The following is a 10748-nucleotide window of genomic DNA, read 5'->3' as shown; positions in this document are numbered from 1 at the left end:
CCCACTAACCATAAATCCTTGTTAATTATATACAACCCTACCAGACGAGCCCTAAAACGCAAATAAACGTCTCCCACTGCAACGGCCGCCACTTTAGTAGCGTCGCCCAGCTGGACTTCGATCTCTCCATCATATAGCCGTCTTGTCACCTGCATTAAGTCAGGATCAAAACAAATATGATCAGTAGCTCCAGTGTCAATAACCCAAGTATGAGAAGAAGTCGAAGCTAAACATGACTCAACAACTAGAGCTTGGTGCATACCTGTAGCCTTGCTCCTTTTAGGGCAATCTGGCTTCCAATGCCCTCCACACTTGAAACACTTTCCGGTTTGCTTCTTTCCCGACCTCCTCTTTTTCTTTCCCTTAGCATCTTTAGGTGCGACCTGGTTTGTCACTTTCTTCTTTCCTGCGCCAGGCCTAGGGCCAGAGGAACGATGTGACGAACTAACCATCGCAGCCTTAGCTTGGTTCATGAGATCTTCCGCCAACTGAAGTTCAGTCAACAACTCAGCCAAGGTGTAATTCCTTTTGTTCATCTCAAAGTTGAGCTTGAACTGCTGGAAGCTAGGGGGCAGACTCTGAAGGATAATAGTAACTTGGGACTCGGCATCAATGACGCCTCCCAAAACCTCAATTTGATTGAGATGGCTTATCATCTCGAGGACATGATCCCTCACAGACGAGCCTTCCTTCATAGTCTTGCACATGATACTCCAAAAGGCTTGAGACTTAGCCGTTCGATTCTGAGTACCAAAGAGATTCGTGAGATTTTCCATAATCTTGGTGGCAGTTGCCATGGCGGCATGCTGATGTCTAAGCACTGTTGACATGGAGGCCAACATATAACACTTAGCCATCTCATTCGCCTTGTGCCACCGTCTATGGGCATCTCGCGCTGCCTGCACGGCGTTAGCCGCCGGCACTGGGGGCCGAGGAGTAGTGAGCACAAACTTGTACTCATCAGCAGTGAGAACGATGTCCAAATTTTGTTTCCATTCTATGTAATTTTGTCCCTCGAGTTTGTTTTCTTTAAGGATTGCAGAAAGAGGATTAAGAGACATGTTGACGATTTAGGTTGCACTGCAAAACAGAATATTTACTATTTTTCATAAACTTATGTGAAGATATTGAGTAGATTAAACCATAAAACTTTTCAAATTCTCACAACTGTAAAATTAAAATTTTGTACCCTCAAGCAGAGGTCAATACGCATTAAAATTTTAACAATTTTACTGGTCACAACACCGACGAATAGTCCAGAGACCGCAGCACGGCATGGCCGCCAAATGTTGCCTAAGCACGACCATCAGATTTAGTATTACAGAATCTCGTTTCTACAACACACTCCCATAACAATGCTCATGTGTTGATAACAAGACCAAGCTATCTCGTAAATTCTATTTGAACTTCTGAAACTTGTAATTTCTTAGGATTATTGTCCCCACAGCATGGGTGGCGATAATATTGGAAACTACTTTCTAGTCCATACTATTTACAAACGAGAAGTCCACCTATATGAACTCGCTATTTCTTAGGATTATTGTCCCCACAGCATGGGTGGCGATAATATTAGAAATCAGCTTCATAAGTTGTGGACCAATCGTTGGAGACCATATACAAACTCGTAATTATCGCTTAGATATTTAGGTTATGGTTTTTCATTAATTATCCTTAGCCTTAGTGCAGATTAAAGGCTTAATTAAATTCTGTTGGTATTTAATTGACTGGATAATTAAATCTTTTATAATCTTTTAAACATCTTATTAAAGGATAATATATTAAATGCTAAAGTTTAATCCATATTCATGTCTTCTATAAGATTTATTTAAAATAATTAATTATTTATATCTTTTACGGACATGAATAAATAAACTTAAATTAATTCCTTATTAAGATTGGGAAGAGAATATGTTTTATTATTTAATGAAATCCTACATATCTATCCTTATTAGGATTCTAGATATATAATATAATTTAGGAAACTATTTAATTATTCTCATCTATATCATCAAGGATATAAAATATTCATAGATATAGAAAATAATCAAAATATTCCTAAAATCTAGGGAAATCTTCCCAAAATATTTTATTTCAATTAAATAATAATATTTTAATGATTTCTATTAATTTAGGAATTAAATAATCAATAAAATAATATTTCGTCGTTATCTCATCGAACGAGGTTCGCACGTACGATGAACGACAAAATCACACCGGGGTTGATCCGCCGGGACGGCGATTTCGCCGCCCAGCCACCGCCGGCAGCCCGCGCTAGGCGCGGCTGCTCCCGCTTCTCCCACTGCGGCGCGAACGCGCCGCTACTCCCTCCGTTGTCGTCGCGCAGCGCGCGGCTGACGCCGCGCAGCACCGGCGAATTCCCTCCAGCGCCGTTCGCCCTCACCCCAGCCATCAACGCCGGAAGTGGCGTCGCAGCTCTTGGAATTGGCGACGATCAGCCGTGAGTCGACTAGGGTTATGGTTAAAGCTAGGGTTAGGGTTCCGGGTCGGAAGAACCGCCGTTGCTCTCGGACGAGCAGTGGCTTCCGGCCGCCTCCCTTCGTCGATCGCCGTTCAGTTAAGGGCGAGGGCCGCCGCGGTCTACCCGGCGGCGTGGACGAGCCCACGCTCTTTTTTCACGTCGCCGAGAGATCGCACGCCTACTCCCACTCGATCGGGGCGTTCTCTCGGGATCACCGGCACCGGCGGTCACACCGGCGGCGTGCACGAGTCCACCCTCGTCTACGCGTCGCCGGTCGATCGCCATCCGAACTCCCTTCGCTCGACAACCCTAATTGGATCGCGTGTCGCGCGATTCGTCTCGGCACAACCGCCGACGAATCGCACGTCTCTAGCGTTCCAAAATTTGAGTTCTTTGTTTCGATAGTTCTTGAGTTCATCATGCATATAAAAGAATAACAACTAAAAACAAGAACATGCTTCGAAAACAAAAACGCATGCATACATGAATTTCACGAAATTTACATCCAAATAATCAGAGCCAAAGACTGGCTCTGATACCAATTGAAGGGGTTGGCTGCGGAAGCGCATTCATAAATCAATTACATAATAATCAGATCTATTTAGCGGATTATTTAGACAAATTCTATTCGCGTAATTATCTCACGTATCATGCTGATAACTCAAATAATAACATGCTTTAAATTAATATAAACCTAAAACATGTTGTTCTAAGGTTTAGCCATTATACCTTGATGATTCTCCAAAGAATCAAAGATAGCTAGCGCCTTCTCCTCGTGAAGATCTTCAGTACAAAACCACGGATCTTCTGACTGGTTCCCGGACTGTGAACTGATATCAGGGTGGGCTGATCTCACCAGCGCACTAGGACTTAAATAGAGAAGACAGAAATCCTTTCCCTCGGAGGAGAGAAAATTTCGACTACTACTAGGAGTAGGGGCCGAAAATTTTTAGAAAATAATTAGTGTATTTTCTGTCTCCTTTATTCTCCTATTTATAATAAGTCACATATTGGGCCCAGACAGGGATCTATGGAAGGCTTTGGATATGAGCTCCTCCAATTAGCTTTTTACTTATTAAATTAAACCCAATTTAATATAAGCTTAAAATTGGAATATTACGAGCAGCCACTACAGAAGTAATACTGCACTCCCCATCCAAATCCGAAATTACAAGTACTTCGGGTTTCCAATAAATTATATTTATTTCCCGCGCTTAAGATAAAAACATCCATTAATTAATTATTGTCTGCTATGGACTTAATTAATTAATATCTTATTTATTCCAAGAGAGGACTCAGCAAGAAAATCTTATTTATTATTCATAGAGTAGTTAAACTCCAACTAGCTAGGTTCCGAATAATAAAACCTTATTTCAAGCTTCTCTTGAGGATGTTATCAAACGAGACTCACCTCGCGCACGATTCAACATAATAGCAATCCTAGCACCGCTAGATATTAATCACCACTACCCAATATACCAGGCTTATTGGGTTGCGAAAAACCCGCACCATTTGGTAAGTCAAAGTAGTGCATAATCAATACCGTATGCTCAATGCTAACGTACATTGATTGAGAAATAATTTACGAGACCTCGTCTTTCAGTAGATAGCATAAAGACTGTCTCGCTGTTAGATCCATTCAGTGTTATACCACACCAACGTCATCTTATTTCAGTAAGGCTTAGAAATAATCGGACTGACATTGCAACCTTTCACGGTAGGTAGTCTAAGCCTATTTAAGTTGTGAAATTATTCTTTTTCTTTGTTTAGAACTGACCGTGTTACCTTAAAGTGGACGATGCCTACAACCGGTCTACTAAAACAAAGACTTAGACTTTGTTAAATTACTTATACATTTAAATATGCAATTAACATCCATTAAATGTAAAATATAACAACATTATGACAAAAATAATCTGTTTATTCATTTGGAAAATAACATGAGAGTTTTAACAGTATTCAATCACTCGCAAGGTGATTTCTAGTATACAAACTCTAACACAAACAACTTAAGCAAATTCTCGCCCAAAATAAGCAATCATTCGAATAAATTGAAACATCTCTACTCTCAAATTAAGCAACCTTTCCAACAAGAAAACAATAGTACTTATATCATGCCAACCTATCTAACATTTGATCAATAAAAGGAAGTGGGAGTGATCTTTCCTAGTGGCTGCATTCAAAGCACGATAATCAATGCAAACTCTCCATCAAGAACACAACTTTAGTGGCTATCAACTCATCATTGTTACCTTGCACAACAATCAAATCTCTTAAATTGGTCTATGTTAGAGTTCGGCAGCGCTCACCCGAACTCACATTTACATTATATAGTCCGCCTTAGGCAAAGCCTTCACGAGTTTGCTCTTGGGACGCTCTCCGAAAGGCCTCATACTAATGAAGTTGGGGTAACTCATATATATGCTTGCAACTCATATTCGTTCACCGATGTGGGTTATAGTTCGTACCTCATTAGTCTATGTATGTAACAATTTTAAAAATTTTAATAACATCGCGACACACACAATGAGAGATAAGTTCCTACGAAATCTTGAGTTCATATGAATAGATCTCTTAAATGAATAAATTATCTAAATGAGAAGCAATTTCTAGTCATATCTTAATTCATGCATTTGGAAGAATAGTTGGAGAGATTTTAATTATTGTGTTGATTGAATGGGCAATCGATCAATAAAAATTATGATTTTTGTTAGAGAGGGATTGAAGATTTTGAATACGATTTACATAACATAAAATGAGCACGAAAATGAATGGACGATCAAATTTGAAATTGGCGAGACTGGCATTGCTAGAAAAAAATTTTGTATCATCTATTTTATGATCCAATGTTCCACATTAATTAGTGTTTATGTTAAGGGCTGGTATTAGGGGATCTAGTCACTACCCTAGTCGACTTCCTAAACTCATCTAAGACTCTCGCTCTGTAACTTTGAGGTTTCCAAAAATGTATCTTCTTGACATTCAAGTTAAGCTCATTAAGAAATTCAGCAACGAGCTTTGTCATCATTGCAGTGGTGCAGAAATCAAGGACCTGTTACAAAAAAAAAGGTCGGATCACATATAAATAAATATTTTCCACGAATTTCGTAAGGAATTACATAAATGTGTTATTAGGATTCAAAATGTAACGAATAATCTTACTCCAGCTTGAATAGGGCAAACGGTGGAATTTGCTATTACGCAAACTCGCCGTAGCTACAAAAGGGGACGGTGGAAAGCCTTGGCTGCATCCTCAAACTCCTGAAATAATAAACATACATATTGTTAGAACAAACAAAATAAAAAAAAAGGCTAGTCTGACATATTACCCCCAATCGGCGAAACGCAGTTCCCTCACAAAAGCAAGTCACTGCCAAATTCGGCTTAAGCCTCTTACTTTCTTGTGCGTCTAACAAAGCATCACCAGGATTTTCAAGATAAAGTAAACACAAACTTCTATTTGCATATAAACTTGGAGAAATTTGGTCATAGTCAATTGCCTTGTGAAAAATAAAAGTCAATCAACACAAAAAAAAAATGAAACACAATCTTAGAAAGAAAATGAAAACCTCTGTGAAAGCCTGGTGTGCTATCGAAAAATCATTTTCTTCAAAAGCATGTTTTGCCCTTGTGAAAGCTTCAATAGCTTTATCCTTATTTCCAGTTTCTCTCTCTTCTTCTTTGCAACTTCATTCTGTACAAAGTGATAAATCTTAGCAACCGGCATATATATTTTATCTTAATGATATCAACAACTATACATCCGAAGTTTTATCCCTCTTCTTTCCATCTTCCGTCTTCTCTTTAGTTTTATCTTCATCTCTCCACTCTTCATCTCTCACTTCCATCTCCATCTTTTTCAACAAAAGTGTAAGTGCAAATTGAACTACTCTTTGGCTCATCTTAACTGTTTTCAGAATTGAGTGCAAATTCACCGAATTCTTATCCACGTAAATCTCCAAAGTGGAACTATTAAAGCGAATATGAGTGGGCTTATATTCTTGAAGAATTGTGCAAACACGTCAGGTGGTAGCAATATTTCATTGTAAATGGAGTAATTACAGCCCCAATTAATTACATGACATGGTACACCCTGAACGAGAGGAATCCTTTACGAAAGCAGCCTATGTCGCACAACAGATTCATCAAATTTAAATTCTCTGTCCACATTGATCTATTTTCTTCTTCAACCCATCACCCTGGAGAGTGCCTTCGTTGGAGCATACATCTTTCACGATAGATATAACGTGACAGATAGTACGACTATACAACACTAAGCATTGAGGCGGAATGGGATCGTAATCCCTAGTGAGATATTTGGCAAAAACACCGAAAATAACTTTGGAAAAAACACCGGTAATATATATGTTAAGTGCGCTTGTGGTCCGAGCCAGCCCTAGTGAGATATAGGCCCATCCTAGTACATGTCTAGAGCGATTCGGGTCGAGCCTAGGTTTAAATGTATATATCTATGCCAGCTAAAACCCACATAGTATGTCGGTCGGAGGCTGGGTTAGATTTAATTTTTTTTATAGTTTATATATCTAACGCGATGCTAAAATATTATATGTACAAAAAATTAAAAAATAATACATTTATGTGTGATTTGAAATCTAAAAGTTACAAATTCATAAAAGTTGGCTAATCCGGATAACTTTTCTAATTATAGATAAAATTGGGATCTTGGAGGTTGAATAGTGACAATCCATAATCGGAAAATAAAATATATCTATATCTAGCTCTTGATATTCTTGTGCATTAAAATTTTATATTTGGTTCGTCATCTTCATCTCAATTATCATTTCCGTTGTTTTATTATCTTTCTAATTGGTGGTTTTCCACTTAACAAATTATGGACTACTAGATCTTAAAAGGGTGACAACTCTCTTTCCCGCTCTGGCTGGGGTCGACGGTGACTTCACAGGGCGGAGCTAATGGAGTTCTGTGAGCTGACGGTGGGGTCGGTCAACCCCGCCCGACCCACCTGGATCTGCCACTGTCAATACATGAAAGGTGCACATTTAATTATGAAAATGCAAAATAATTTTATGATATGACTACTTTAGTTTTAATGGATTACTTTTCACACTCCAACCCTCTGACGTATATTCTTTTGATAAATAAATCTAACTTTTTTAAATTAATTAACCCACGTGTCAAAATACGTAAAATGCACATATCAGATGAGTTCAAAACTCAACCTTCATTATTGGTACATATTTCAAAACATTCCGAATTGTAGTTGTACTCTCTCACCACTCTATATATTACACATTTATCTATATGCAAGGAAAATAATGTCAAACTGTGTTTGCCGCCGACCTGATAACGTGTGGAATTTGTATAAATCATGTCAACCAAAGCATCACCGATATTTTATCCGTAAAAATATTAGTGGTGTATATGAGCCACCATTCAGCGTATATAAATTTTTGTCTTTAATTTCACATTACACAAACATCAATCACATTCTTTTAATCAACACATATCATCAAAATCAATACACAACATATAAATAATCAATTTCATATTCATATGCATATGCTCCATGTTCCTTTTTATTATTCTGTGACGGATCAAGCTTAGTATCTGCCTGACATTCCTCTATGACTCGAAGGTCCCTCTGTAATTGGACTCATAGGTCCCTCTATATTTGACCCGAAGGTCCCTCTATTTTTGACCCGTAAGTCCCTCTGTATTTACAGATCCAGGACAAGACCAACACATATTCTCTTTAATCATATGACTCATATAATTTCAATATCATATATATAAAACATATTTGTTACACCAATCACATACCCATATCATATTCCACCATTAATATCAGACAATACATAATCATATCATCTATACATCATATAATCTGATATTCACTCTTTCCATTCATATGCATATACCTCTCTATTCCATTTATTATTCTGTGAGAAATCAAGTCTGGTATCTACCCGGGATTCCTCTATGACCCGAAGGCCCCTCTGTAATTGGATAGGTCCCTCTATATTTGACCCGAAGATCCCTCTATAATTGGACTCATAGGTCCCTTTATATTTGACCCGAAGGTCCCTCTGTTTTTGACCCGTAGGTCCCTCTGTTTTTTACCCGTAGGTCCCTTTATATTTTCAGATCCAGGACAAGACCGTCATAGATCTTCTTTAATCATATGATTCATGTACTTTGAATACCATATGTAAAATGTATCAATTCTATCAACTACATATCCATATTATATTCTATCAAACAATTCCAATACGATACATAAACATATCTCTTATACGAATTATACATTCATGTTATATTCCACCATATAAACCAATCCCAACAATTTAGCACATAGCACTTTTAAAATTAAAAGTACGATATATATACACACTTAATTAAGGCATATAATCTAATCGAGCCCCTGACTCCTCTCCCCTTTCAAACCTTGATCCTAAATACTCCCTCCGTCCACGAATAGGAGTTCCGGTCACTTTTTTGCACTTGTTTTGTAAAAATGATAATAAATAGTTAAAGTGGAGAAATGATAAAGTAAGATAGAGAATAATGTAGACAAGACTCTTATCTACATTATTATTTCTCTTACTTTATTATTTCTCCACTTCAACTATTTTTATTATCATTTTTACAAAACAAGTGCAAAAAAGTCAACATGACTTTCACCTTCTGCCTCTCGACTCCAAAGTCTCTCCTTTTTTTAAAAATTATGCTTCAAGACCTATTTATAGTACTCCCTCCGTCTGTCATTAGGAGTCTCATTCCTTGGCGGCATGAGTTTCAAGAAATTCTAAGAAAAATAGGTAGAGAAAAGTTAGTGGCATAGAGATCCTACTTGTATATATTACTACTAGTTTTAAATGAAATGTGAGTGGAATGAGTTAGTTAAAGGTGAGACTATATTACCATTTATGGTAAAAGTGAACCGAGACTCCTATTCGCGGATGGATTAAAATGAAAAAAATATTCGCACACAGATGTAATTTCTAGTCGGTCATGGAAATGAGATTCACATCTATCCACTTCTTCAGCTTATGCTTACTCTAACTTTATTACAGGTCATTTGAAATAAGAGAAAATATTATAATGAAATGCAATTTTATTGTTTGGAACTAAACGCCATTACATGCATACAAATAAACACATGTATGTGACTAAAATTAATACTCCACAATATGGATCATATAGTAAATGGAAAACTATTCTTAGTCCCGTACGAACATATACATAAACATATAGTATCATACTTTTATTTTATCATTTTGATTGTTCATGCATCAATTATTTAATTTTCAATTATTTAATTTTGCAAATGCTATCACAGGTTTATACATTTACAAGTTTGTGTTAAAATGACAATCACTCTTAAAGTGACACCGTGACACCACTTATACAACAATATTATAAACGCTACACAGCAATATTCAATACGCTAGACAACAATCTATATATTGTTGTATAGCGTGTTGGATATTGTTGGACAAGAAAAATTATTGTATAAAGAGCAACAAATTGTTGGCCGAGCTTTTCAACTTTTCTTTTTTTGGCCACGTGGCAGCTTATTATTCCTCCACGTGTACAAATGATTGGCTAGGAATGGTGGTATGGTGGTATGTTAAGGGGTGGTGGCACCCTAACATGCCCCTACATCTATATATATAATTATATAACTAATTCAACCTTTCATAAATTGCTTAACACCATATTTTATAGCAATCCATTTATATATCTATAATTCCAATGAATATAAATGCTAATATGTACTCCCTCCGTCCCCGATTAAGAGTCACACTTTGACCGGACACGAGTTTTAATAAATATAAAAGAAAAGTTATTGAAAAAGTTAGTGGAATGTGGAACCCATTTTTTTATATTGGTTTTATAATAAAATGTGAGTGAATTGAGTTAGTGGAATGTGGGACCTACTTACTATTAATGGTAAAAATAAAGTGTGACTCTTAATTGGGGACGTACCAAAATGGAAAAGTGTGACTCTTGATCGGGGACAGAGGGAGTAAAATATAACATGTTTTGGGTCATGAATGTCATATTATATACATTTTTCGATTGAAATTAATTATACGATTCACCTTTCATTAACTTTTTTTCCTACTTTCTTCATAAAGTCAAAAATATTCTTAAAACTTGTACCCACTAAAATTAAGAGATTTATTGGCTCACGGAGGGAGTATAAAATATTGTAACATGCATGCTTGATATATAAAATTAATAAATATAATGGATATTATTGATTCTTAATTATAAACTAAGG

This window comes from Salvia hispanica, chromosome 2, assembly GCF_029641045.1.
Source record: "Salvia hispanica isolate PSC_SH4W2 chromosome 2, Shi_PSC_v1, whole genome shotgun sequence".
In the NCBI taxonomy this organism is placed as follows: domain Eukaryota; kingdom Viridiplantae; phylum Streptophyta; class Magnoliopsida; order Lamiales; family Lamiaceae; genus Salvia; species Salvia hispanica.
Note: the sequence above shows the minus strand (reverse complement) of the source record.